The sequence below is a fragment of the Carettochelys insculpta genome, chromosome 1 (assembly GCF_033958435.1).
Source record: "Carettochelys insculpta isolate YL-2023 chromosome 1, ASM3395843v1, whole genome shotgun sequence".
Classification (NCBI taxonomy): Eukaryota; Metazoa; Chordata; order Testudines; family Carettochelyidae; genus Carettochelys; species Carettochelys insculpta.
The window spans coordinates 133666463-133693440 of NC_134137.1; the positions used below are offsets into that span (position 1 = coordinate 133666463).

General features: G+C 44.5%; 1 protein-coding gene across 3 annotated transcripts in view; it reads right to left on the reverse strand.

Annotated features, from left to right (window-relative positions):
- Nucleotides 1–20763, reverse strand: part of CYFIP1 (cytoplasmic FMR1 interacting protein 1) — a 127458-nt gene extending 106695 nt beyond the window's left edge. Inside the window, exon 1 of one of the 3 annotated variants that reach the window (XM_074983298.1) lies at nucleotides 20572–20763. The gene's annotated coding sequence lies outside the window, so the exon portion shown is untranslated. Of the gene's footprint in view, nucleotides 1–20296; nucleotides 20313–20335; nucleotides 20432–20571 lie in introns of those variants that run through there. The other 2 variants (XM_074983299.1, XM_074983301.1) reach the window with 2 other exon arrangements.
- Nucleotides 20764–26978: the final 6215 nt, after the last annotated feature.

The window sequence follows — 26978 nt, forward strand, 5'->3', positions numbered from 1 at the left end:
GGTACAGTGGGGCGGGCGGGAGGCCCAACAGAAGGAAAGCTTGCTTCCCACCAGGTGCAGCAGGTGGTGGCATTGTATAAGAATAGCAGCGTACCTATATACTCCTTTGCATAGCCATGCAGGACAGGTCATTATCAGGCTGTCTATAATCACGGCTTTAAAACTGGTAGAGACCCAGAAAAAAGAAATGTATCACTAATATGTGGCTGCATGTGAACTCTGCCTCAGAAAACTGAGTTTCTTGAACACCACTTGTAAATATTACACTTTACATCAAACCCAGAAGAGCATCAGCAATTTTGATTAAAAAATTAAAATTAAAATTGTAACCCAAATAAGAGTTTTATATATTCAGCCACCTGCAATTCTTCCGAGGTGAATTTGAAAAAAAAAAATCCAAAATATTGTGCCTGATTTTGAATTAATAATATATACCACATTTCTTTATAGTATTACTTTGTTTTGTGGAGGAGGAAAAAGTGCTAAGAGCGTTTATATGTCCTAAAATCAAAATTTCAAGTGTCCAGAAACATTTCTCTCACCATCCCACTTCAAACTGGACAACAAAACTATATTTTTGGAACCATGTTTGAGTCTGTAAGCCTCTATTTGTCTTCTTTGTTCAAAATAAGTTAAAGGGGAAGTTAGTTTGCTTTTTAAAGAGTAAGGTTAGCCCCCCCCCCTCCCCCGACAATGAGTAAAAGTGTCTCGATCTCATCTGAATCAGAGGGTAGATTTAAACTAGGGAACAAAGTTGATCTCAGATGCGCAATTCTAACTACACCCTTAGCGTAGCTAGAATTGACTTTCTGCCCTAGTGTAGTCCAGGGCTCTTCGGGCTCGCACTGACAACCCTTACTCCACGCAATAGCGAGGAGTACAAGGGACGAGACCCAAGTGCAGAGAGATTGATTTTGCCACATCTTAACACACATGGCAAAAATCAAACTCCAGAAGATCGACTGCAGCACATCGGTTGTCCAGGAAGTACTGCTTAGCCAGAATAACCTCAGACTGGATGCATATATAAAAACGGTAATTATGTCACCTCCAATTAATTCCAATATAAATCTGCAAGGTATTTTTTTAAAACAGTAATCTCAAAGCTCATTAAGTACCAGAGTCAGATATAAAATAAAGGAGGGGCTGATGAGACTGGGAAGAAAACGGCACTATTCTCCATATAGCTCTTAATCAAAAAGGAGGAGATGCTTATTCCTTAGGAGTTTTTGCTGAGAAGACATGCATTTAAGCAGATGTTTAAATGCTCTGCTAAATCCTGGGGCCCAATCCTGCTCTCACTCAAGTCAATGGGAATTTTTCTATTTGCTCCCTTGGGAGCAGGCTCAGTCGAGGCAGCAGAGAAATTTGAGTTTATTGGAAAGAATAAATTTTGCTTTCATGACAACACAACATTTTCAAACTTCTGTTCCATTTGGTCACTTTTTTGTTTGGTTGTTTTTTTCTTAATAAAACCTGGCTTGTTACAAACAAATTATTGAAGTTTTTTTCCTACAAAGAATTAACTTTGCATCCTCTCATATGATGTTCCTTATCTGAGGAAATGGTTAAAAATCATATGGCTCCAACTGATCATATAGGTCCTTGTAAGACAACGGCTAGCAAAGGTTAACTTTTCTTACAGCGAATGTAGTGAGGATCCGATATTAATATCCAGTGTTGTTCAATGCAGCAGATTCTCGGATTTTTCCCACAAAGAGAAGTTTCTTGAGCTCTATTTCAATTTAAAAGAAACCAGTTTAATGTGAACTAGCATCTTACCTAGGGTGACCATAACTCCCTGTTCCAAACACGGGACAGGGAGATACAGGGCAGGGGCAGCTCCTCCCAGCCCCCAGGAGCTCCAGGGAAGCGACAGCCACTGGCAATCCCCAGGAGCCCAGGGAAGCAGCAGCTGCCAGCGCTCCCTGCGAGCCGTGTGGAAGCCGCAGCCCCCCCACGCTCCCTCAGGAAGCGGCAGGGACACAGCAGCTGACCATGCTCCCCCACTTCCCTGAGGCTTGGGGAAGTGACTGCTGCCAGCAGCTGCACAGGCACAGCTGCTGATGGAAAAGGTCAGCGGGGGGAGGGCCCAAATATGGGACAATAAGTCCCTTTAAAAAAAAAAAATCAGTTAGGATGCCATTTTGGCATCCCAAATATGGGACAGTCCCACCTAATACGGGACAGATGGTCACCTTAATCTTACCTATCTGTTTAAATGAAACAGAATACAATTTTTTTTTCTTTTAATTCAACCTCACTGTTTCCAATGTACTTCACAAAATACTGAAAAAAAAGAAAGTTGTCTGGTTATTCAAATGTTGGGAGGCCAAATCCTACAGCCCTTATGTTTTCATAAACAATTTGCTCACTCACTCTCCGTCTTGGATGACAGAAGGTTCTACTGAGAGGGGAACGTTTTGATGTGTTCTTTTTGTTATTTGAGCCCTTCTTTGTTTCTGACAACAGATTTGCATAAATTGAAGCAGCAGGGAAAAGATGCTTTCACATCACTCACCAGCGCTGCTGACTGAAGTAAAAACAGAAACTAGAGAGCAAGCAGCAGCTGACAGGACCTTCATGCAGCAGTCACGCCTTTCAAAAAGATACATTTACAATCACAGATCAAAACAAAAAAGCCTGATTACACCAGCCCAGTAGCATGGCAACAGTCAAAAGAACTGTCACGTGATGGAAATGATAAGCATAGTATCAGCCTAGGGAGGGGATGATCTGACAGGAGAGGGCACTGCCTGGGGAAAAGACTAGAAGTGGTTCCCAACCTTTTCCAGGCGGGGACCCATTTTGAAAATTCAGGAAGACTTGGTGACCCAAGGCAATTCAAAACCAGGGGTGGGTGGGAGCAGTGCCATAACAAGCTAATTTTTCACTTGAGACAAGAATATAAAATTGCACCCCCTCATGTTTATATATTCATAGTAATTATTTCATAGAAAAAGGGAAATACATTAACAGTAATAAACACTGTGTTTATGATAACTATTATTTTATTATTACAGTTGATGTGAGTTGAGGTGGGGAAAAAACCCTCATCCCCAAACCACTCTCCCTCAGCTTGAAGACAACACTCAGAGGCTGAAGGGGCTGCAGGGGAAGTCACTCTCAGTGGCTGGAGGGGGTCACAGTCAGGACTGTAGGGAGTTACGCTCAGAATGGGGGGGCTGGAGGCGTTACACTCAGGGCTGTGGGAAGATACAAACAAAAAAAAGAAAACTGACAAATCAGCTCCACAGAACAGAAGGTGAGCAAAAGGAGGGGAATTACTTACTGCAAGAGTCTATTAAGTGGCTTGCCTGGGATGGCTACAAAAATCAAAACGGTGGAGAAGCTGTCTTTGTAAAGCATAATTGCTTCTCTATTGATTGAGATAGCTGCTGGATGTGGCAGCATTAAGAAGCTGCAAATGGCTTCTTAAAGAGCCATGTGCAGCTCCCACTTCTGGTGGTCCTTAAGAAATATAATCATGACCCCTAGTTGGGTCCCAACCCATAGGTTGGGAATCCCTGGAGTAGTGGGAGTGGCAGCTCCAGAATGGCATGCAAAGTAAAGTGCTGCATGGCCAACCACACTGGGGACAGCAAAGTGTCTTTGCAAGGACTCTAGTGCCTAAGATAAAAATGTTGAGGTCCACGTTAATTTTTCAAAACACTGAATAACTGAAGGACATAATCTTCACCCCAGCCCCTCATGTCTGTCACTAAGTACAGTAATTTTGTAAAGTGCCTGCTGTACAACATGTGATGCCCACCACGACTCTCACTTGATTTTTTAAAAAGTATTTATTTAACGAAAATTGCCTCCCAGAGCTCTAACCAGGCTGCCAATCAGCTTTCTATAGGTTGTGGGTAAAACCACATCCTCCTGTAAGCATTTCCAAGAGTGTAACATACAATGTGGTTGACAACGTCATTAAACCCCATTTGTTTTCAAACTCATATTGGGAAAGAAAAATCTGTACCAAACTAACCACATACCAAGAGAGGGAGAAGCCATGCTGCCTTGGAATCTAAGGGTGACGCAGTGTCAGCTTACTTTAGTGGGAGATTTAAGGACCATTTCAGCATCCCAAAAGCGGTGTCAGGAATTCAACAGTGCTCTTTCCTCCCTAGTTAGTAGTGATCCAATAACCCAGCACGGTATTAGGTGGCCACTGTGATTCTAGAACTGATGCCACTAAGCACAGAGGGCAGTCTTACGTATCTGACCACTCATGGTCCAACATGCCCATCAGCCATTGCTGCAACGTTAATGGTGTTAGACTATCATTCTCGCTGCAGCTCAAACACCATATAATATTCTTCACTTCCTATCCAGAACTGTGGCGAGCTGCTGAACAGCTGTTTCCGACCCAACAAATGGTTGCATTTCAGCGAGGGATGAGTGAGCTCTACAAAAACAACACAAAGTCCTGTGGCACCTTATAGACTAACAAACATTTTGGAGCATAAGCTTTCGTGGTCAAAGACCTGCTTTGATGAAGTAGGTTTTTGCCCATGAAAGCCTATGCTCCAAAATATCTGTTATTCTGAAAGGTGCCACAGGACTTCTTGTTGTTTTTGAAGATACAGACTAACTTGGCTACATCTCTGATACCCGAGCTCTACAAAACACTCTGAGATCCTTCAAGAGGGTAGAGTCCTATCAGACATGTAAATGTGTTGGTGTTGGATGCACTTTCTGGTAAGTAGAGAAAAAAACTTTAAGGTTTTTTGGTTTTGTTTTCTTTTGGGGTTATAAAATTAAGTAAAAACATTAAAACGTCCATTAGCAACCTAAAATCAATGTATGCACAACAGATGCTGCAGAAAATGTAAAGGGATGAAAATTTGGTCTTGACAAGGGAGTAAACTTTACTTTCCTCATATAACTTTGTGTGCCAAAATATAAATCACAGTAACAATTGAATTCTCAGATGTTTTGGAATGATGTAACCTGCTCTGAAGTCAGCAGCTGTCTCCAGAATCACTAGTCAGAAGCCAATTTTCATATAAATAAATCTGGATTACTCAGAGAATTCCTAATCCCAGTCACCCTTGCGATAATAGTTCCCTTACTACCAATTTGAGAAATGTTTCACCAAAAGGACATGACCTCTGTGCCTCATTTTTTCTTTATGTAAAAAGGGAAAATAAATGCTTTTCTACCAGAAAGTGCTCTTCTGAGGATTACTATCTAACATTTTGTGTCACAGCTCTTCTAAATACAAATCATATAAACAGTTCCTGTACTTCATTAACTACAGCAAAGATTCCCAAGGTCCCAGAAGGAGTACCAAACCACCTCTAGAGGGTAACACTTTTCTCTGATCTCCCTTAAAAAGATACCGATCCTGCTTCATCCTTCTGATCTCTGCAGCACCACTGAGGCTGTGTCTATACTACGATATAAAATCAAATTTATTAGTATCTATTTTGTAACTCTGGAATTTATAAAGTCAATTTTGACTAGCCTCACCTCCCCATGTGCTCCTCACAAAGTCAACTTATTGCTACCATATTCCACTGGCAAACCAACTGTTGCAGTAATGCATTGTGGGAACCTATACCACAGTTCCCTCATCCCCGTAGCATTCTGCGTATGCTCACTGGTCTTTGACATCATCTTCCCACATTGCATTTTCCTCATTCTCCTCCCATGCTAAGCAAACGTCCATTTTTCCTGTTGGAAGGAAGGAAAAGTAGGGCACCCACAGAGATGGCTAAAAAGTTTACAGAAATGTCTTTTTTCTGTAGCTGAATTCTCAACTGGCCACCCACCGAATGTCCCCTCTCCTGTGGTTGCATCCGTTCCCTGAAAATAACAGGGACAGACTGTATTTTCAAAGTTAGAAGAAAGAGGATGGAAAAGTCTAGGAAGAAAAAAAAAAAAAAAAATCTTTGTTTTTTCCCTCTTCACTACACAGACATTGCCAACACAGGGGATGGCAGGGAAATATCACACACACAACTTATAACGGAAACAGGAATCTCAGCTGGCCCTCCAACCTGTGTTATTTGGCGGGGGGTCAAAGCATGAAGACAGATAGGAAATATTAAGGAAAAGATTTAACAATAGAAACGTCAAAGCAGCACATGTCTGCAATGGACAGCAAGCCCTGAAAGTATTTTTGGCAGGGTAAGGGGGCTGAAATGTTGAAGTAGCTGAAGTGGTCCCCCTGACTATCTTAGCCACTGGGAGAGACTTCCCTCCGGTAGCAGCAAGCCCTCAAGTATCTTAGTCACCCGGGGGCAGCCGTAAGCCCCTGAAATTCTTTCTTTCCAGAGTTTACTTCCTCCTGGTGGCATCAAGCCCCCGAACAGCTTAGCTGCCAGTGAAGACCTCCCCCTGGCGGCAGAAAAGCCCCAAACTATTTTTGGTGGGGGGCCAGCTGAAGTAGTCTGCCCACGAATAACTGAGCCGCTGGGGGAGACTTCCCTCCGGCAGCTGCAAGCCCATGAAATTCTTTCCCCACTTGGAGCCCAAACCACATGCAATGCAGGATATGGTGGTGCCTGTCTGCATGGTCAGTGCCAAATGGCAGGCACGTCCTTCTATTGGGTTGGGAGCTACCCACACGGGCTATGTCTACACTAGCCATGGAACTTCGAAAGGGGCGTGATAATGAACCTAATCAAAAGATGCTAATGAGGCGCTGCCATGAACATGCAGTGCCTCTTTAGTACAACGGTGGCCGCAGCACTCCGAGAGTGTCACTTTCGATCGCGCATGGCTCGTCTACACGGTGTCCTTTTCGAAAGGACTCCACGCACTTCAAAATCCCCTTATTCCTATAGCCAAATAGGAATAAGGGGATGTTGAAGTGCGTGGGGTCCTTTCGAAACGAACGCCGCGCAGACGAGCCACACGCGATCGAAAGCAGCATTTTCAAAGTACAGTGGCTGCCATTATGCCAATAAGATGCTGCATACTCATGCCAGTGCCTCATTAGCACCTTTCAATTAGGTTCATTATCACGCCCCTTTCGAAATTCTGGGCCTAGTGTAGACATAGCCAGTACGTCTGAATGCAGGAAAGTCCCCAACTGCATTGTGCCCATTGTGGAGGAGGGGGGTCTGCACACAAATGTAAACCACTGAGAAGAAGTTTCTCAGCCTCTAATGCAAGCACAACCCCCACAACAGCCTTGTTGCCACGTGATGCAGCAGGGCACCAGATCAGTGCAGGAAAAAAGACAGAGTTTTCAACCCTTTTCCATTTGCAGACCCCTAAAATTTTCAAATGGAGGTGCAGATTCCGACAGAAGTTTTGCATAGTCTGTGGACCCACACAGGTTAGAACCTACTGGGCTATAGCAACAGGCTTTGAGCAAAGTAAACATTAAGAACAGTTCAAATATAAGTGGTAGGGAAGAAACAGCCCAGTGTGTTGTGGGAGAGAGAGAGCAGGAGGAAGGAGAAAGAAGATTACAAAGATCGGGAAGAGAGAAAGGATGAGACTACTGAAGGAAAAAAGGAAAAGGCAAAAGAGACGCAATGTGTCAGTGCATGAGAAAAGACAGTACGGGGGGCAAGGTGAAAGGGCTCTTAAGATACAGGAACAACAAAATCAGAATGAGGCAACTTATGGCTAACATTAGTGTTTTTCTCATATGCACCAGCGGGGATGAAGACAAAACTAACATACTGAGATGGCTTACAAAGGAAAATGGGTATGAACCCAGGTCTCCAAAAATTAAAAATAGATAGTGCACCAACTCAAGCATACTCAGCCACCTAAGTCCCAAACAGCCCTTTTCTCATTATCAGAAACATGAGACTTCACTTTAGCTAAGAGCCTTGAAAACACACAGTGGGACCCATCTCAGCCATAAAGAATGTCAATGCTAATCTGTAAAATCTCGACACAAAACATTCTACCACCCCCACAAAGGGAGCTGTGTTTCTGAAAGCCAAGATGTGGAGAAGGGGGCTTGCCCCTCCTCAGTCGCATGCGTCTGACTTCTCTGGACCAGCTCAGTCTTTTTAGAGTTCAGATTCCAGCATTCCACTTGGATGGCTTTTTAATCACTGTGGAAGGAGGAGGAATAAATGTGTTTTCTAGTTTAAAATAAAAATACCATATTCAAAATTCAGACTCCTGTACTGGATACCAGTTGGTCCCAGTGGCTTTACAATCCACTGCTGTATTTTTCTCCTGCGTGAGCGGTTAGCATTCATTTCAAACTATAAAACTATGCCATGGCCATGCAGCACTAGCACAGCAGCTAAATTATTAAAATCCCAGAGGCAGCCTGACACAGTCTCCAGCTGGGGGAGTTCACATCACCATGCTAGTAGTACTTTCAGGGCTCATCACAACAGGTATAACTGGGGGCTTCCAGCACCATGGTCTTCCATGGTTAGGGCAACGCAACTGCAAACAGTTGTTTTTAAATTACTAGTGCAGATGGACAAAACACTTCTAAACATATGTTAGAGATTAGCATTATTAGTTTCTACAATGTTCCTTAACCATATGGTTTGATGGCAGTGTACGGGGAACGTATATTAAAACACGGACTCCACTAAAAGAGCAATATAGCAGCATTATACTAGAAGGCCCTTAGCAGAGAAAGTTAATGGGAAAGTAATTGTATTTGGTCCTTTCACCTTTATGAAAAAAAATAAAATAAAATTACCATGTGCCAGTGTATACCAGCATAGACTCAGAAAACATTCCTAGTCAGTGAGTCCATTTATGGTGATGGATGTCAGACCTAGTGGCCGATTAAACTGAATAACATCATTTCAGTTTGACCATATTTTACATAACACATTTTAAAATCTGGGTTCATCATAGTTACCTTGTCATTATTTGATACATGCAAAAGTCTAGCTAAAACCCCTTATTATTCTTCTAGACATTGTAACTAAGGCTATGTCCATACTAGCACTTCTGTTGGCCAGGAATGTGAAAAAACCCACACAGCTGCCCAACATAAGCTGTTTCACCAACAGAAAACACCAGTATGGAAAGCACTATATTGGCAGGACATGCTCTCCTGTCAACACTGCTACCACTGCTTGTTGCGGGTGGTTTGATTATGTCAATTAGGCTTAATTATGAAGAAATTACAGGCAGAACATAGATCTATTGTAGGTTTATGACAGGGAACACCACTGTCAATAATGCAAAACTGTTTGAGGTACCACTGTCAAGACAAAAAGGTTTTAAAAAAAATATTTTCATAGTGTCATAAGCACTGTCTTAGATTATTAAATATTTAAGTCCAGAGCCTGGAAAGACTCACCACATGCTTAGCTTTGTGTGCTGTGAGTAGTCCCACGGACTTCTTTGATGGATTGGGGCCTCACTGTGTACCATTTACTCAGTTTAATCTTTGCATTTTATTTAACTGGAACACAAGTATATGTAGTGACATTCAATTGTTGAATGTGGTACTGGCTTAATACTGCAGTATTGGGTTTGCAAACCGCAGAAAAAAAATGTTCTCACTAAAAACTGACAGCATCATTGTCATATTTATTCATGAGAATATTCAGGCTGGTGATATTGCAATTGGTCCTAGAGAGGTGTTCAGTTCAACCTAACAGGATTTTTCCTCCTGATTTGAGAGAGGTTATCTAAAATGCATTCAGTTAAACATTTCCTCATCCTTTCCACAATACGTCTGGTACCCTCAAAGATATCTATTCAAGTGGTTCTCAACCTGGGTTCTGTGAGGTTACTGCCGGGGATCGGTGAGAAAAAGATAAATAAAAATGATCACAGAAAATAAGCTTTAAATAAAAGCCCGAAGAAGTGGGTCTGTCCCATGAAAGCTCATCACCTAACGAATTATTTTGTTAGTCATTAAAGTGCTACTGGACTGCTTTTTAGTTTTGATAGAATATAGATTAACGCAGCTCTCTCTCTGTTACTCAGCTTTAAATAAATTGCAAAAGTTACAATTATTTTTAAATTAAATATCTTCTAATAATGTTATCAATTACTATATGAAAATCTATGTTGTGGTTTCCTTTTTAATTTAATGAGGGATACATAGCAGCTAGAATTGGCATTGATGGGGGTCCATGAATGGTTTGGGGGTGGGTAATTGGGAGTCAGCAAACCATCTGGGGGGTGATCAGGGGGTCTGCACTAGTGAAAAGGTTGGAAACTACTGATTTATTCACAAAGTACAGCCCAAAAGTTATGAGCACCACCACTGCCAGGAGGCACTGAAGAGGGATTGTCCATATGTTTCAGGTGGAAACTAATTCCATCACCAGATTAGCAATAAGATGGACACCCAAAGGCAAGCAAAAATTAGGCTGCCTGGAAAAAAAAATAAAAACCATACACAGCAAAGAGCTGTGGAAGCTGAGCTGAAAAGTCTGGGGCACAGTTGGGGAACCACTGAAAGACTTTCAAAGAGAGGAGCTTCATTGCTGCCCTAAACACCAGAGGTGTAAAGGGAACATCATGATGATGATGACTGATGGTCAGTTTAATTCTCTGATTTGGCTATGAAGCCGTGGACAATTTAATTGAAAAGACACCAGCAACCTGAAACCCAGTCAATTACCAAAGGAGTTTCACGTCTTACACCTGCTCCCTAAAACTGTTACCTGAACAACATTGTTTTAAAAAATGTATTTTCCTGGGTTTTTTTATTTTGTTTTGTTTGGTTTGGATTGTTTTTTTTTTTAAGCACACTTCTCCCCGTCCCCTAAAAGGGGAACTTTCAAAAGGCGCTGTCAAGCACACAAGTCAAAGTACAAAACAAATTAATTTTGCTAGACTCCTAATATGGTCACTTACATATCATTAACCAACAATAGGTTAAAAATAAGAAAAGTGAGGTCTGAAATGTCCTTTTAATTGCTAATATGTTTAGTCTTTTATATTTTAGTTATCAATACTGTGCCAAGGACAAAATGATGTATCTGAGAAAGACAGGCAAGTACATTCCTCCTAAAGTCATTGTAAAGAAGGCATAGCTCATGTAAACTTCCTAAAAGCACATCTAGTTTGCATTTTACAGACACAGGAAGAGAACTCTTGCCGTTGCAGAACACAGCTGACTAATTTGAGCAAAGATCTAATGAAATTCACGCATTTTAAGTTTCCATCCCTTACTGAATCACCCAACAGATAGTATCTGTGTAAACACACATACACATGTATTTAACATCATCATAAAAGTTAGATATGGAAAAAGATATATCAGATCAAGCCCTAGGCAGAGCAGGATGATGGTACCCTGCGACACTTCCGGGTTGCTCTTCAAGTCTCGGTAATGAAATTACCAGTTTATTCAATAAACATCTATCCAATCCTAATAAAATAAAAACAAAAACCCAAGCAGTATGTCCAGGGAGGCCTAGCAAAGATATCTCTGAGACACACAAGCAGACACTCTGGCTGAAGGAGTTTCAGAACTTCCTAAACACTGGTCAGGCTATTGCAGGAATACCTTCTGCAGGAATGTTAGACCAAATAAAAATCCCCATTATCAAGGAAAAGGGACAGTCACCTATTAAACTAGACATCTGTCGAGCTCCTTTAATTGTTTTATGATCTGTTTGCTCTGAAATTCTTTTGCTCTAAGTAAACAGCAATTGTTTCAAGAAAGCTGTCTGTTCGGTGTAGCAGCCACTGGTAACAACTGCATATGCTGACCTGCTCAGCTACATCAGGGCGAGTACCTGCTTCCCAAGGCCTCCCCTGAGAATGAGAGAATTACAGGATTCCACATTAACAGAGGTGGCGCCCTGAGGTAACCAAACATGATAGGGCCAATGGGACAGAGAAGCCATAAGCACCTCTCTGAGGGTATGCTTCACACCAACACCAATAGTGCTTGGGGACGTTCCACATGGGCTGACTCTGGTGGAGGCTAAAAGTCTGTCTCCATAAGCAAACACTTCAACCTCACCACTCTTTCTTTGACGAGGGCTTGAATCTTTTATATCTGTCACATCTGTCACTAATGTGGAATTCTCTCAGACATTTTGATGCAGCTGGTTTGGGTCACTGACCAGCACATGTTTAGTGCAAGGCTGCCAGGACTTCATCCCTGGCAAGCGAGGCATTATTTTGGTACTGATCCCCAGGACAAAAATGAAAACTGTTGCTAAAATTAGAAAAAAGAACCACTGCTAACTAAATTTTAATGGTCACAGGATGTAGATACAAGGATTGAGGAAAGTACTTGTCGCGAGTCTGAAATTGCTCTAGCAACCATCACGGAAAGTAAAAAGCAACCACGAAGCATCAGGGCAGCTCTGCCCTCTCATACCAGCATACAGTGCACTGTGGTGACAAAGGATGATTACCCCATCCTGAGGGAAAATGAGTTCTCTGTCAACTGGGCTGGAGGCATGCACCCTTCTGCAGCGGAACAGACACCTTCAAGTGCTTGAAGAAAACCACTCAGGGCATGTTTTCACTACCCACCGGCTGGACAAGCAGCAGTTGATCTAGCAGGGGATAGATCAATTTAACATATAAATACAATAAATCAACTACCAAGCATTCTCCTGTCAACTCCAATACTTCACCAAACCAAAACAAGTAAGCAGAGTTGACAGGAGAGCATCAGCTTACTTACTAAATAGGTTGACTTCAGCTATTTATTCGTGTAACTGAAGTTGTGTAACTTAGGTCAATAGCCGATGCTCATATAGACAAGGCCTCAGAACAGGAGGAGTCGCAGATGCACGTAACCAAGTAACTATGACACTCGTCTCTTTAAGGTCATCTTACAGAACTGGCCTATCCTCATTTACAATTCTTCACAACTTAGTAGCACCTGATAATTTTATTAATGTAACATTAATTTCCTTCTAAAAATTAATTACACAATTCTTTCCATTACCATGTTCTTGTAGAGAGAGGCCTTCTCTCCTGCAAAACAGAAATGGTATTCATCTGTCTCAGGTGCTGGCAACCAAAAAAGCAAGAGCAGCCATTTTTTTCCAAGTTTGGTTTTTTTTTAAAAAAAAAAAACAAACAAAAAAAACAAACAACTCAATAATTCAAGAGCCACAATGCATGTAAACACAAGATGGCCCATAATAAATAATGTCAAACCATACTTTTTGTAACCCCAATATTAAGAACAGTGCACAAACATATCCCACAATGCACTGCACCTATTAAAGGGGGAGTTATGTACCATTTTGAGATCACATATCATTTGCTATTTAGACATGACTTGTTCATTGTTTGGCTTCTAGACATTCACCGAAATATCAAAAATAATCAGGAGATGTTTTATTTAATTTTGCAATTATAGCATCAAGAGCCACAAAGAAGTCCTTAAAGAGCCACAGGTTGCAGACCCCTGATCTATCTGAATTTAGAGATACAAATCCAAAAATTTCCATCCTACGTCCCAGTCATCTATCCAATAGGTTAATATGTATACAATGGCACAAAAAAACTGACCAGACTATGAATATCATCCTATCAACCCTCAGTCCAGTCGCTCTTCAACAGCTTGAGAGAGAAAAACTAGGCTTTATGGCATTTCCAGAAAGTTAACAAATCCATATCTGAGCCAAGGATTTCTGACCGATCATGCCCTGCCAGGAGCCCACTCTTATCCTGGAGGGGACTCTAGCGTGAGCATCTTTGCTCATCCCAACTGTTTCAGTGTGTCACAGAGAAAGGGAAATATCTCTGCAGTCCCAAATCCAATTATTATGTAAGACAAGATGGATGAGGAAACATGAATTCTGGTCCTTTTCTCGGAGGGAGGCACAGGCCTCCAAGCAGAAACAACCCTCCTCCGAAAAAGGCTGAACCAAGAATGTCCAGGACAAAATACCGTAAATTCTCTCATACCCTGCAGCCCTGGACCGGGAGGCTGCTGGATAACAAAGTTCATCTATCTGCACCCTCAAGTGCTGGCTCCTGCTCAACTGCTGTCCCATTATCTTGGTGTGGACGGGGGGCGGGGGGGGAGTAGTTTGTGTGGGGCTCGAGCATGGCTGCACCACACAGGGAGCTGTTGCTGGTGGCAGGCACTAGGAAAGGAGTTGCTGCTGTGTGGCCACTCAGAGAGCCACTGCCAGTGGCGGGCACTGGGCAGGAAGTTACTGCCAGGATCAGCTGCCATGCAGCCACTCAGAGACACTGCCACACAGCTGTTCTGGCCAGCGAGCCCTGGGCAGGAGAGTGGGGAAGATGCCAGTCACACATACTCTTAGAGGCCACCAGAGTAAGAAGGGGAGGGCTGGGACGGGACAGAATGCCGGTTAATTGAGGATTCTGGTTGTGCGAGTACCAAATAAAACATAGTTTAGTGTATAACTAATTTCATCTGTTTTATCTTTTTGCAGATAGCTTTCAAAACATTCTTTCTGGGAGGGTCTTCTCTTTTGAACACACTGCTGTAACATCACTTACCTCACTGGCTAGCCAAGAGTGGGGGTAGGGAATATGGGCCCATTTTCTACTGAAATGACATATGTTAGTCACTCTAGCTAGCTGCGTGTGACATATTACAGTTGCCCACATCCCACTTTTTCCAGTAAGCTGAGACTTAGAAGATTCATACTTCCCTAAAACACTGAGTTACTTGGAGACACTCTCTTTTCTTCCCTGCTGTATGTAAATATTGGTAGAACGTATCTAGTCCAGCAACATTCATAATCCAGCATGATTTTAGTTAGTTGGATGACCATTTGTCATGGGTCTGGCCAAGTTTCCGATAGTCCCATAAAGTTTGTTTACAGCCACCAGCACTGGCTCTCAGTGTTCTGTGCTGTTATTTAGCTCCAATTTACCCCGAATGTCTTCTAAGAACCCGGGAAGCAGTGGAAGTGCTGGTAATGCTACTCGATGACACTGACCTCCCGTAGTCTGGCGAATTTTCTCATTTGGCACCAGTCAGGTCCTCAGGGTACTGGATGAGAAAGGTTCAACCTGTACTTTTGTAAACATAAATTTTATATATAGATACAGATATAGACACACACTTTATATAAAAACAAAAAGCAGTCCAGTTGCACTTTAAAGACTAGCAAAATAATTTATTAGGTGATGAGCTTTCGTGGGACAGACCCACTTCTTCAGACCATAGTCATGCCAGAACAGACTCAATGTTTAAGGCACAGAGAACCAAAAACAGTAATCAAGGAGGACAAATCGGAAAAAAAAAGATCAAGGTGAGCAAATCAGAGATTAATTAGACTAATTCTTGACCTTCCCCCCCTCCACTCTCTGATTTGCTCACCTTGATCATTTTTTTCTGATTTGTCCTCCTTGATTATTGTTTTTAGTTTTCTGTGCCTTAAACATTGAGTCTGTTCTGGTGTGGCTATGGTCTGACGAAGCGGGTCTGTCCCACAAAAGCTCACCTAATAAATTATTTTGCTAGTCTTTAAACTGCTACTTGACTGATTTTTGTTTTGATAGTATATAGACTAGCACAGCTCCCTCTCTGTTACTATACTTTTATATAGCTATAGCTATATAAAGTCAGTGGTAAAGAACAAACAGCATATAGAAAACACATGCATATTGGAGAAATGGTTACATTTGTATTAGGAGAATACTTTTGTTTAGTAAGGCAATGCTGGGGCAGGTTGCAATCACAATATCTATCAAAAATTGACTGCAATACTTTGTCATGCCTAAACCTGGTAAAACTTGTTGTAAAAGCAGTTCTTCAGCTTGAGTGAAGCTAGGTGTTTCATCCAAGACACACAAATTGGAGGATGGCAGAAATCTAATTTATCACCCTACTCCAAGCTGTAGAATGAATATGGAAGATTTAACATTTTTAAAATCTAGATGATAATTCTGACTACAGTTCAATGACAGAAGCAATACCAAAAGTTATCCACTGAAGGGGCATACACTATAAATTTGTATTGTTGTGTTATATGAAGCAAGTGTTTGAAATGTATTAAGTGCTGAATTCAGAGAGGTGCCTTTTGTGCTGCTGTAAAAACTGAAACTCTGATCATCAGGCCTGCTGATGGAGGAGGTGGGCAGTTGCCCTGGGGCCTGGCGATACAAAAGGGCCCAGGGTTTCCAGCCACCACCACTAATACTGGAGCCCAAACTCTTACAATTGCTGCCAGAGTACTGCACGGCATACTCTGGGCAGCTCTGATGCCTGAGGCCCCAGCCCTTCTAGAAGCTCAGAGTTCGCCCGCCCTCCCCCAATCTGCCCAGAGGCCGCCCTGCTGGCCTTTCATGAACCTTTGAAAATGACCATTAGCACAAAGTGCTATAATGCTTGTCACAGATTTCCTGATCAATTTTCTGAATATTCAATCCGCACTAAGCATGCTCCCATGCGTACTAACCGACTACCTGCAGTGAGCACACCTCCAGGCACCACACATTTGAACTTTAGATGGGACAGGGACATAGTCAAAGACCGAGAAGCAGCAGTCCCACCTCTGCCCATTCTGATATAAAGGATGCCAGGCTGGATGGAAACCAAGAAGAGATTACGAGGTCTAGTACAAGATGGAACTAGAACCCAGTCTCTATTATGGCAGACTTAAGTCCAGTCCACTGCTCTCTCTTTCTGAAAGAGCATGCCAAATTTGTGTGCTTTCCTGTACTATCCGTCACCACCAGATCCTACTTCCCTCCAGAGTGAGGAACAGAACCCGTAACTCTTGATTCCTACAGCTCCAGAGCTGTTTTGCAAATACACTTTGCCTTAGACTTATATTGCTACGTCACACAGACCTTTAGTGGCTTGTCCGCATAAAAAAAAAGTGGTGATTGTGCCATGGCTCTCATGGTCCTAGGTTCAAACTCTGATGATGAGGCAGGCACTTAGTCAGTATGCTTCCACATAAAGTAAGATGGCCAAAACAAAAGTTCCTTTAAGTCCCTGGGTTTTATTACATACAAATAACTACATTCAAAAGGCATTAAGGTCACAACATCAACTATTTAAAAAAAAAAAAATCAGAAAATGCCACAATTAAGGTTGCCCACAAAAGCTTGGAAAGAAAAATCAACACAAAGATCGTTATGTCATATATTGCTTAGCCCAACTTTAACAGGTAGTTAATTTTAGTCATATAATATTTAGATAAAATTCTAATAGTTCAATAAGGTCAACAAAGTGTCAAACCAGCTTTAGACAGTAATATGGGGAAACAGTGGAAAAAATCATAATAAAGTCAGTTGGCTCTACACAGGCACAGGGGTTTGCTTGCATCACTGAATTTCATAGGCCCGTTACTCAGGGAAACATTTTTTTAAAGAATCAATTTAGAAGCGGCAAGCAGTAACACTATGCTTGGCAGTCAAAACAGATTTTGAAAAGTGACAAAATCTGAGCTGAACCAGTCCATCCAGGAGTTGGAATGCTCGTGTAATGGGTAAACAATTGTATAAATCACAGCTATTCAGTCTGTGCATGATCATTTTTCCACACACTTAACCATACGGCCCAGAGAGCATGAAGATGTTTCCATACAGAAGTATTATCACAAATTCCAATTTCAGAAATACACAAATTAAAAATGATACAAGTATAAGCTCTTTCACTGTGGAGTTCATTATAATTATATGTTATAGTGCTGAGGGGTCCAATACGCTCCCCATTCCCCACAGGGAAGGAGTCTGTGCAGGTGCCCCACCACAGAGTGGGATGAGTTTGTAGCTGCAGTGGCTGAGGTGGCTCCTCTGAGCTCGGTGGTGCAGGTGGCTCAGGCAGTTATTGTGGTCAGGCACTCAGGAGCTGCAGCATGGCTCGGGCAACTTGGGGGCTGCAGCACGGCTCCAATGAGTAACTGGGAGGCCTTGATGGGGGAGCGTGACCCAGCAGGAGGGAACAGAGATAGCCTGGGGGACAACGGCGATCTGGTGAATTACTCTTGGACACCATTGTTATATTGTGCAGCAAGACCAACAACAAGCACTAGAATCTCCAATAGGCAACTCCATTTCTTATATATAGTTACTGTAAGTATTTCCAAGATGTCTAGAAAAAAATTGTTTGGCCTTATATTTAAATACTAAGGCAAACATTTTTTGAGCTTCTGGGTGGTCTTTTTTCTTAAGAAGTGTGCCCTGTAAGCTGTGCACTTGCACAGGAGAAATTCAAATGCCACCCAGCTAATTAGAACAGTCCACAGCTAGGTTTTGTGTTTCTATTGTTTGTGTGTGCCTTGGTGCACATAAAAATTTATTCTGCACATAGATGGAAAAAATTAGTGGGAACATTGCTCTTAAGACAAGTTTGCTGTATGTCACTAAACAAACAGCTTGTAGTATGCTTCCATCATATAAAGTACATCATACATCTCTGAACACTTTTTAAACCCATTCGCAAATACTGCAGGGCTAAAAGAAAGGCAATGCAAGCTGCTGTCTCACTAGAACATAGAGACTGTTGACAGACTTGCACAACTAGATGACTTTCCAATAGATTTAAGCCCCTTTAAATTTTCAGAAAGTAATGTTAAACAAATAGACCACATGCTACCAGGTCACCACAGTATTTATTTTTATTCTCATCCTCATTACAATGAAAGGTAACGCTATTTTAACTGGAGAGGAACCAACTTCCCTCAAAGGTCTTGTTCTGCATAATAATTGTATTTAAACAGACACTGAACTTTATCTTCAAATCCTTGTAATTTTTCAGAGTTTTTTTTCTTTTTTTATCTAATTTTCTATTACACACTGTTCATACAACATGAGCAGCACAGCCCTAACAACTTTTCAGTAACAAACTAGTATGTGCACTATACATGGGGACCAGTGTAAAAAACAAACACACACAAGAATAAACTAAATTGCTTTCAAGCCATAAACAAGAAGTATTTTTGTATATATTCAGGCCCTGATCCTGTAAAGGTCAGTATTCTATCAACTGTAGGACTGGGGCTTGAAATTTCTCATCTTTTTTCTCCCCATGTCTACAGCACTTATATTATCTCTCCTCTATCCTGTCTTCACGCTGCAGTTTCTAAGCAAGGACAGTGGTAATACAAAACTTAAGCACTTGGTTGCCGCTTTTGGCACTAATGCAAAATAATGAATAAATAACAAGTGGTACATGTTAAAGCATTCAGTAATTTCAGGATAACACAACGGAGGCCAGAAGCTCTGTCTACTTCTAGATTCAAAAAAGCACCAAATGCTTTGGGCACTATTTCAGTGTAAAACAACAGAAACAAAGAAGACAGAATGATTAACACAAAATATTGCTCCTTGCATAGAGTCACAAAGGGCTTGGACCAACAGCAACATACTTTTTACTGCTTTAAATACAGTTTTGTTCTTTCCTTGCCTTTGTGGCTAGAACACAAATGGCACGAGTTCCTCAAAAAGAAATCAAGAAATAAGTCATCGGACATCCTAGTTCCTTTTGCTTTCCCACTGGTGCAACACAGGGATATACACTTAGTACAATGAGCCCAATTCTGGCTGAGACCCTTAGATGTTACCATAATACAGTAAACTTTTTTAATCCAGTATTTGAGTAATTGGAACACTCAAACAACTGGCATCGCTCACAGCTGAGTAGCTTTGGGCAGCAGACACTGGGCAGGAGCGCAGAGAAGCAGCATCATGACTGGGGTTTGTGAGTTACTGCACACGTGAGCAATGCCTCATCCCTTGGGGCCAGCCCACTCAGCACCCACCCTGTGTCCCTCTGTGTTGCCCATATGTGCAGCCAGCAGGCCCCTTCACTCTCCAGCTCTGTGTCCATCATCCAAAGCAACTAACTCCCCACATGGTGAGGAAAGGCCCCCATCGTCATCTTCAAGCAGCTCCACACTGACCCCACCACCAAGGAAGGGCAGTAGTTGAGTAAGAGCCCATGGTGGGGTGTGGGGAGGGCTGAACTTTGCTATGGGGGGACACTGACCCCCATGTGTGCCTCCCCCCAGCTGCTCCCTGTTAACCAGAATATTTGACTATCCTTCAACCTTCTGGCCCTAGGGCTGCCAGATATTAAGGAGTTTACTGTACAAACAAATTATAAGCAGTGCTAGAGTCACTTCTGCACCCCAGAGAACAACACACCCCTTCCAGCCACGCACAGGCTCCCATTCCCCACCCCAAGGGACAACACACCCCCGCCACCCACCACATGCTCCCACCCCACAGGGCAATACGCCCCCCGCACCCCACAAGGCAATACACCCCCTCACCCACACGATCCCACTCCCAACCCCATGGGACAATACACCCCCCCACAAGGCAATACAGACCCCCACTCACACGATCCCACTCCCAACCCCAGGGGACAATACACCCCCACACGCGCTCCCATCCCACAGGGCAATACACCCCACAACCCACATGCTCCCACCCCCCACCCCACAGGACAATACATCCCCCCTCCACCCACACGCTCCTACTGGCCGGCCCGCTGGGCAGAGCGCCTCACGCGCTTTGGTAGGCGGGATTTGTTGTGCAGTCGCGCTGTCCTGGGCGCTGTACAGGACACACAAGCGGGTCCCCGCCCCGCGCTCCCGGTAGGAAAGTGGCAGACCGGACGCTGGGAGCCGGAGCGGGGACAACCGGGCGGGGGGCGGCCGGAGAAGCGGAGCAGCCCCGGCTCCGTGTGCTCCAGGGCACGGCCCCGGCCGGGGGAAGGGCGGGGACTGGGAAAGTTTCTCTCACCCGCCTGCAGCAGGAGACTCGGGGGTCTCCGCCTCGCTCCTGCCCCAGCCGCCCGGGCGCGGTGCTGCCGGGGTCGCGGCGCTGTGGGCTCGGCGGGGCGGCTTCTGTGCCTGGGCCGCGCAGGGCTGGGAGTTTCCTGCCTGAGTCACCCGGGCAGGGAACCGCGCAGGAAACACCCTTCCTGCAGCTCCAGCTCCAGCTCCTCCTCCCGCCGTGCGGCGCCCGGCATCCCAGCCCCGTCGCCGCGCCGCCAGGCTCCACCCCCGCGGCTAGCACGCAGGACTGGCACAGCCCCTGCCGCTGGGCTGCGCCGCCTCGGGCTGGAGCAGGCGGCGATCAGGAGCGTGGGGAACCTCGCTGTGCCCCCTCGTCTCTGGGGCCAGGGCGATGCTCTCCTGGGAACTCCCTGTGGGTCTGGAGCTGCACAAAACCAAGCAGTCCCCTCCTCCTTTTAAAGACCAAGGCGGGGTCTACACTTGCCTTCCTCTTTCAAAAGAGGCATGCAAATGAGGGAAATTGAAAATGCAAATGAGGTGCAGATTTACATATCTGATGCCTCTTCTGCATGTAGTAGTAGGCATCCTTCGATCCCAAGGGATCATGGGTTTGCGCCCCAGTTGGACTGATTCGAGCAGCGCCTTCTGTGGCTGTGCAATCCAATCTGGGAGTGTCAGTCCTTTCCGCACTGTGAGCAGCAGTAGGCAGATGTCGCTCTGGTATCACTGGCACGGATCTTCCTGAGGGCTCTCCTGTCTTCGGCTTCCTTCACCAAGGTAGTTTCATACATAGCAAGAGCTTCCTTCACTCCCTGTTTCCAGGCGTGCCTGTCTGAGGCGAGCGAATGCCAGGTGTTCACACTGATAGAGAGAGCGCTGAGGTCACGCTTGCAGGTATCCTTGTAGTGCAATTTAGGTCGCCCTTTCGGCCTCTTTCCAGATGCCAGTTCGCCGAAGAGGAGGTCCTTCGGTATTCGGCCATCTGTCATGCGTGAGACATGGCCCAGCCAGCGCATACGCCTCTGTTTGAGAAGGGTGAACATGGAGGCGGTGCCTGCCCTCTCAAGCACTGCGCTATTGGGGACCTTGTCCTGCCATGAGATACCAAGTATGCGCCTAAGGCAGCGCATGTGGAATGTGTTGAGCCGCTGCTCTTGTTTTGAGCGCAAAGTCCATGTTTCACTGGCGTACAGCAGTGTGCTCAAAACACAGGCTGCGTAGACCTGCACCTTGGTGTGTACAGTGAGCTTATTGTTACCCCATACTCTCTTCGTCAGCCTGGAGAGCATTGTGGCGACTTTTCCAATGCACATGTTGATCTTGCTATCAAGTGACAAGTTGTCCAAAATCGTCACGCCTAGGTACACGAACTCAGGATGACTTCCAGTTCATAGTCTAGCACATTGATAGATGGCTCGTTACCCACGTTTTGGCCCATCACCTGGGTCTTCTTTAAGCTGATTGTGAGGCCAAATTCCATACATGAATCCGCAAAGCAAGTTATGAGTGACTGCAGTTCCTGCTGAGTGTGAGCAGTAACGGCTGCATCATCAGCAAAAAGGAACTCCCTTAGATGCTTCGTAAGCACCCTGGTCTTCACTCTAAGCCTTGACAGTTTGAAGAGATTGCTGTCCGTTCTCGTGAGGAGAGCGATGCCCTCTGTAGCAGTTCTGAAGGCATATTTGAGCAAAACTGCAAAGAAGATGCAGAAGAGTGTTGGAGCCAGCACACACCCCTGCTTCTCTCCGCTGAGAATCTCAAAGGGTTCGGATGTGGATCCGTCGTATACGATGGTCCCCTTCATGCCTTCATTGAAGGCCCTAATAATGCTCTTTTGCATATTCTTCTTTCAAAAGAAGAAAAGCAATGTAGACGCTGCTCTTTCGAAAGTAAACCCCATCTTTGAAAGAACCCTTCCCTTTTTTTATGGGAAGAAGGATTCTTTTGATGTTGGGGTTTACTTTCGAAAGAGCAGCATCTACACTGGTTTTCTTCTTTGGAGAGAAGCTCTTTCAAAAGAAGGATATGCAAATGAGATGCAAGATATGTAAATAGGTACCTCATTTGCATTTTTATTTTCCTCATTTGCATACCTCTTTCAAAAGAGGAATGCAAGTGTAGATGCAGCCAAACAGTTGTATTTGGAACACAGCGGGAGGTCCTGTGGCACCTTATAGACTAACAGATATTTTGGTGCATGAGCTTTCAGATCATGAGCTTCCTTCGTGGGCAGTACCCACTGCTTCTGATTCGGAGCAGAAATAAGAATCCAGATTTATATAGCAGGGAGAAACGAAAAGAGGGACAGGGAGTAACCTGTCGTTAATAAGACCTGTGGAAGAAGTAAATGAAAGAGGGAAGGGGGCCATTCCTGTGAATACCAAAGCTGGGGAAATTGTCCTTGAAATGTGTAAGAGTTCTCTGTTAAGCCAAGGTTAAAAGTGTCAAACTTGCAAGAGAACTAGGATGACCATCCATCCTGTATTTTGGCATCCCTGCTTATTTTTTAAAAGGACTAGTTGCCCTGTGTTTGGGCCCTCATTCACTAGTGCCTTTTCCACCAGCAACTGTGCAGGCATGGCTGCTGGCTGGAGAGCACATAGGTCACTTCCCCAAGCCTCAGGGAAGCGGGGGGAACGTGGGCACCTGCCATGTCCCTGATGCTTCCCTGGGGCTTTCGGGGAGGGCTGGCGGCTGTTGCTTCCCCGGGACTTGGGGAGCACTGGGGGCTGTCGCCTCCTTCCCAGCTCCCGGGGCCTTGCTGGAGCCCGGAGGAGCCACCCCTCCCACCCTTCGTCCTAAAGAGAATTCCAACTCTGATGTTTTCCTGGGGACTTTTGAGAGATACAGGTCAGCCCTACTGTAATAAAGAAATGAAAAGTGGAGCCAGCGCTGACTACAGGGGCACAGCTGAGGTGGGTGCTGAGGCAGGACTGCCGCTGTGAGATCGCCTGTGCAAGCCCCTCAGTGCTACAGGAGAGCACTCTCCCATTGGCGTGATGAACCCATTCCCAAGGAGGAACAGTAGCTAGGTCTCCTGCAGACATAAGGCTGTCCACGCCTGGGTGAGGGGACACTACAGAAATTTGGAAAGTTGTTAAGGGGTCTCATGTCTTCCTTGATATTAATGGAGGAAGTGTGGGATCTGTGATAGAGGTTAGGTGCAGAAAGGAGTTTGGGGTAAGGGATTGGGGTGCAGAAGGGAGTGTGGGGTCTGGGAGGGAGTTTGAGTGAAGGAGACAGTTGTGACCTGGGGCAGAATCACAGGGCTGGAGGGGACCTCAGGAGGTCATCTAGTCCAGCCCCCTGCTTCAAGCAGGATCAACCCCCACTAAGTCATCCCAGCCAGGACCTTGTCCAGCCAGGACTTAAAAACCTCAAGGGATGGAGAATCCACCACCTCTCTAGGCAACGCATTCCAATGCTTGGGGCAGGGATCTGAGATGCAGAAGGGCGTGCAGGGGTTTGGGTTGTGATCTAGGGAAGGGTCTGGGGATGCAGGAGGAGGGGGCACAGGGTTAGAGACATGGGGAAGGCAGAGAATTGGGTCTGGAGTGTTAGAGACAGGCTGAAGCTGTGTGATTTACCTGGGTGACTCCATCCCAGCCAGCAGTCCTCTGAGGCAGGCTCCCAGACCACTCAGAACTGCTGCCTGTTTCATGTAACTCTTTCCTCCAGACCAGAGGGCATGGGGAGGCTTCATGGGATGCCTCTGAGCCACAGCAAAAAATTTCTCAGCTCCTATTGGCCAGAAATCATAAACTGGGAGGTAAGATATTTTGAAATGGGGCAGGAACAGAATGTGAAGCCTCCTCCTCTCTCCCAGCCTCTGGAGCACAGAACTGTTCAGAGCAGGAAAGGGCTTAAATAAAGCAGCAACTGGCTGCTCTATGCCTGAGGGCTGCATCCAGCAGCTTAGCAGGACAGATCTGGCCAATGAGCTGTATCTTGCCCACCCCTGGTCTAGATGTTGTTTATCAGCATTTTTAAAGAATTCACCCTGCTCCCTCTGGGATCATAATGATATTGTAAAAAGGCAAATGTCATCTGTGGTGTATTAATAGGAGTGTCTGATGTAAGATGTGAGAAATAATTGTTTTATAATGGGCACTAGAGAGACTTCAGCTGGAATCCTGTGTCCAGTTCTGGGTGCCACATTTTCAGAAAGATGAACGAGCAGGAGGAAGTTCAGAAGAAAGCAACAAAAGTATGGCCTAAGAGGAAAGATCAAAAGAACTTGGCATGCTTAGCCTAGAGAAAAGGAGGCTGCAGGGAATGCTGATAAAAGTCTTCAAACATATGAAAAGCTATTATGAAGCAGACAGTGATCAATTGTTCTCTGCTAGAAGTAATCAGCTTGGTTTACAGCAAGGGAGAGGTATATTACAGAATGCAGTAAACTTTCATACTCTAGGGGTATCAAAACAAAAAGCAGTCAAGTAGAACTTTAAGGACTAGCAAAATAATTTTTTAGGTGAGCTTTCGTGGGACAGACCCACTTCTTCAGACCATAGCCAGTTGGTCTGGCTATGGTCTGAAGAAGTGGGTCTGTCCCATGAAAGCTCACCTAATAAATTATTTTGTTAGTCTTTAAAGTGCTACTTGACTGCTTTTTGTTTTGATAGTATATAGACTAGCACGGGTCCCTCTCTGTTACTATAGGGGTAGTTAAGCACTAGAATAGGTTGCCAATAGAGGTTGCAGAATCCTCATCACTGGGGATTTTTAAGAAAGGGACAGACACACTGGAAGGATATGGCCTTAAGTATATGTGCTCTTGCTGTAGCATGCGTGGAGATATTGGGTGACCTCTTGAAGTTTCTTCTAGACCTTCGTTTCTTAAAGATTGAGGAAAACATTGAGCATGTTTTTGCATTAAAGCATCTACCTAAATGCAATACTAGGCTTCCTGTTTTCCTCCCCTTGGCACTGAGGCTATATAAATACCTACATCTCTCACAACGTGTCCCAATCCTGCAAAGACACATGCATGTTTTTAATCTTATACATGAGCATATTCCTGCTTAGTTCAATGACACTACATCTGTGTGTAAAATCAAGTTTACGGTAGATCGCTGGAGAAAGGAACATCAAGTCCCATCCTGATGATGCTGCAAATATCATACCAATGATATTAGATATAGGGTGCTTGCCCTTCTACTCTTTCTCCTTTTAAATGGTCCATTTTTCTGCTACTTTCAAGCAACTAACTTTTCACTTTGCTGATATTAGATTTTTGAATTAACAAACCATGGCTGTTACATTGCACAGTGTTTGTCTATAAGAAATAATTGTGCATTTTTGTTCTTTCAGAAAACTTCTGATTGTAGAGAAAGAACATAAAACTTTTCTAGCTTCCCCTCCTGTAAGCACTTAAGGCTACATGTGTACTACACAGCCTACACTGGCACAGCTCCTAATTTATACACAAAAAGAAGGAAGGGTTCTGATGGTGTAAGTACACGTACCCAAATGTCCTTAGCTACTCTGAAATAAGAGCTACAATGGGAGTTGTTAGCATATTCTTGTCATTACAGCTATGCTTTCTGCATAAAACAACATAGTTATGCTAGTGTAAATAAAGGATAGACCAGGCCGTAGACCAAAGGCAGGCAAGATCCAGATCTATATATCCCACCAAGCCTTTGATTTTGGCCTGCGGCCGCCCCACTAAAACCTTCAAACCAGGAGCACCTGACCACTCCAAACTACTGGCTGCACCATGTGCCCTCTCTGTGCTATGTTCCAGCAGAGGGAGGGCTTTGCACACTGCCCCCCACCCCCCAGCACAATCTCTCAGTTCCCATTGGCTTCTGTGGGAAGCTACAGAAAGGCGCATGGAGCAGCCAGCTGCTTTGAGCTATCTGGGACTATGGCGGGCACAGAGCCAGCCTGAGCATCCTGCTGGGCTGTTGGCTGAGAATCGTCTAAGTAAGCCACTCCTGGCTAGAACTTGCATCCGACGTTCTACCCCCTCCTGCATTGCAGCTCCCTGTCCCAGATCACCACCCAAACCCTCTGCACACAAACACCATCACAACACTCTCCCAGATCCTGAACCGCCTCTCTCCTGCACCCATACTCCCTCCTGGACCCTGCACCCTAATCTCCTGCCTCAGCTCACAACCCCCTCCTTCTCCCAAACTCCCTCCTGCACCCACCCACCACTTATCCCAAGTTCCCTTCTGAACCCACCCTCAGCCCCAGGCCCCACACTCCTCCTTAGAAAAGTTCAGTCATTGACCACCTTCCAAAATCTTGGAGTGGCTCCTCATCAAAAATTTCTGACCACCCTGCCTTATACACAGACTTGGTTTTACACACAGGAATGGTCCCATTAATTTTAATAGGACTACTCCTGTGTGTAAACTTGAGCACGAGTAAGTGCTTGCGGGATGGTCAGAGCTTGTG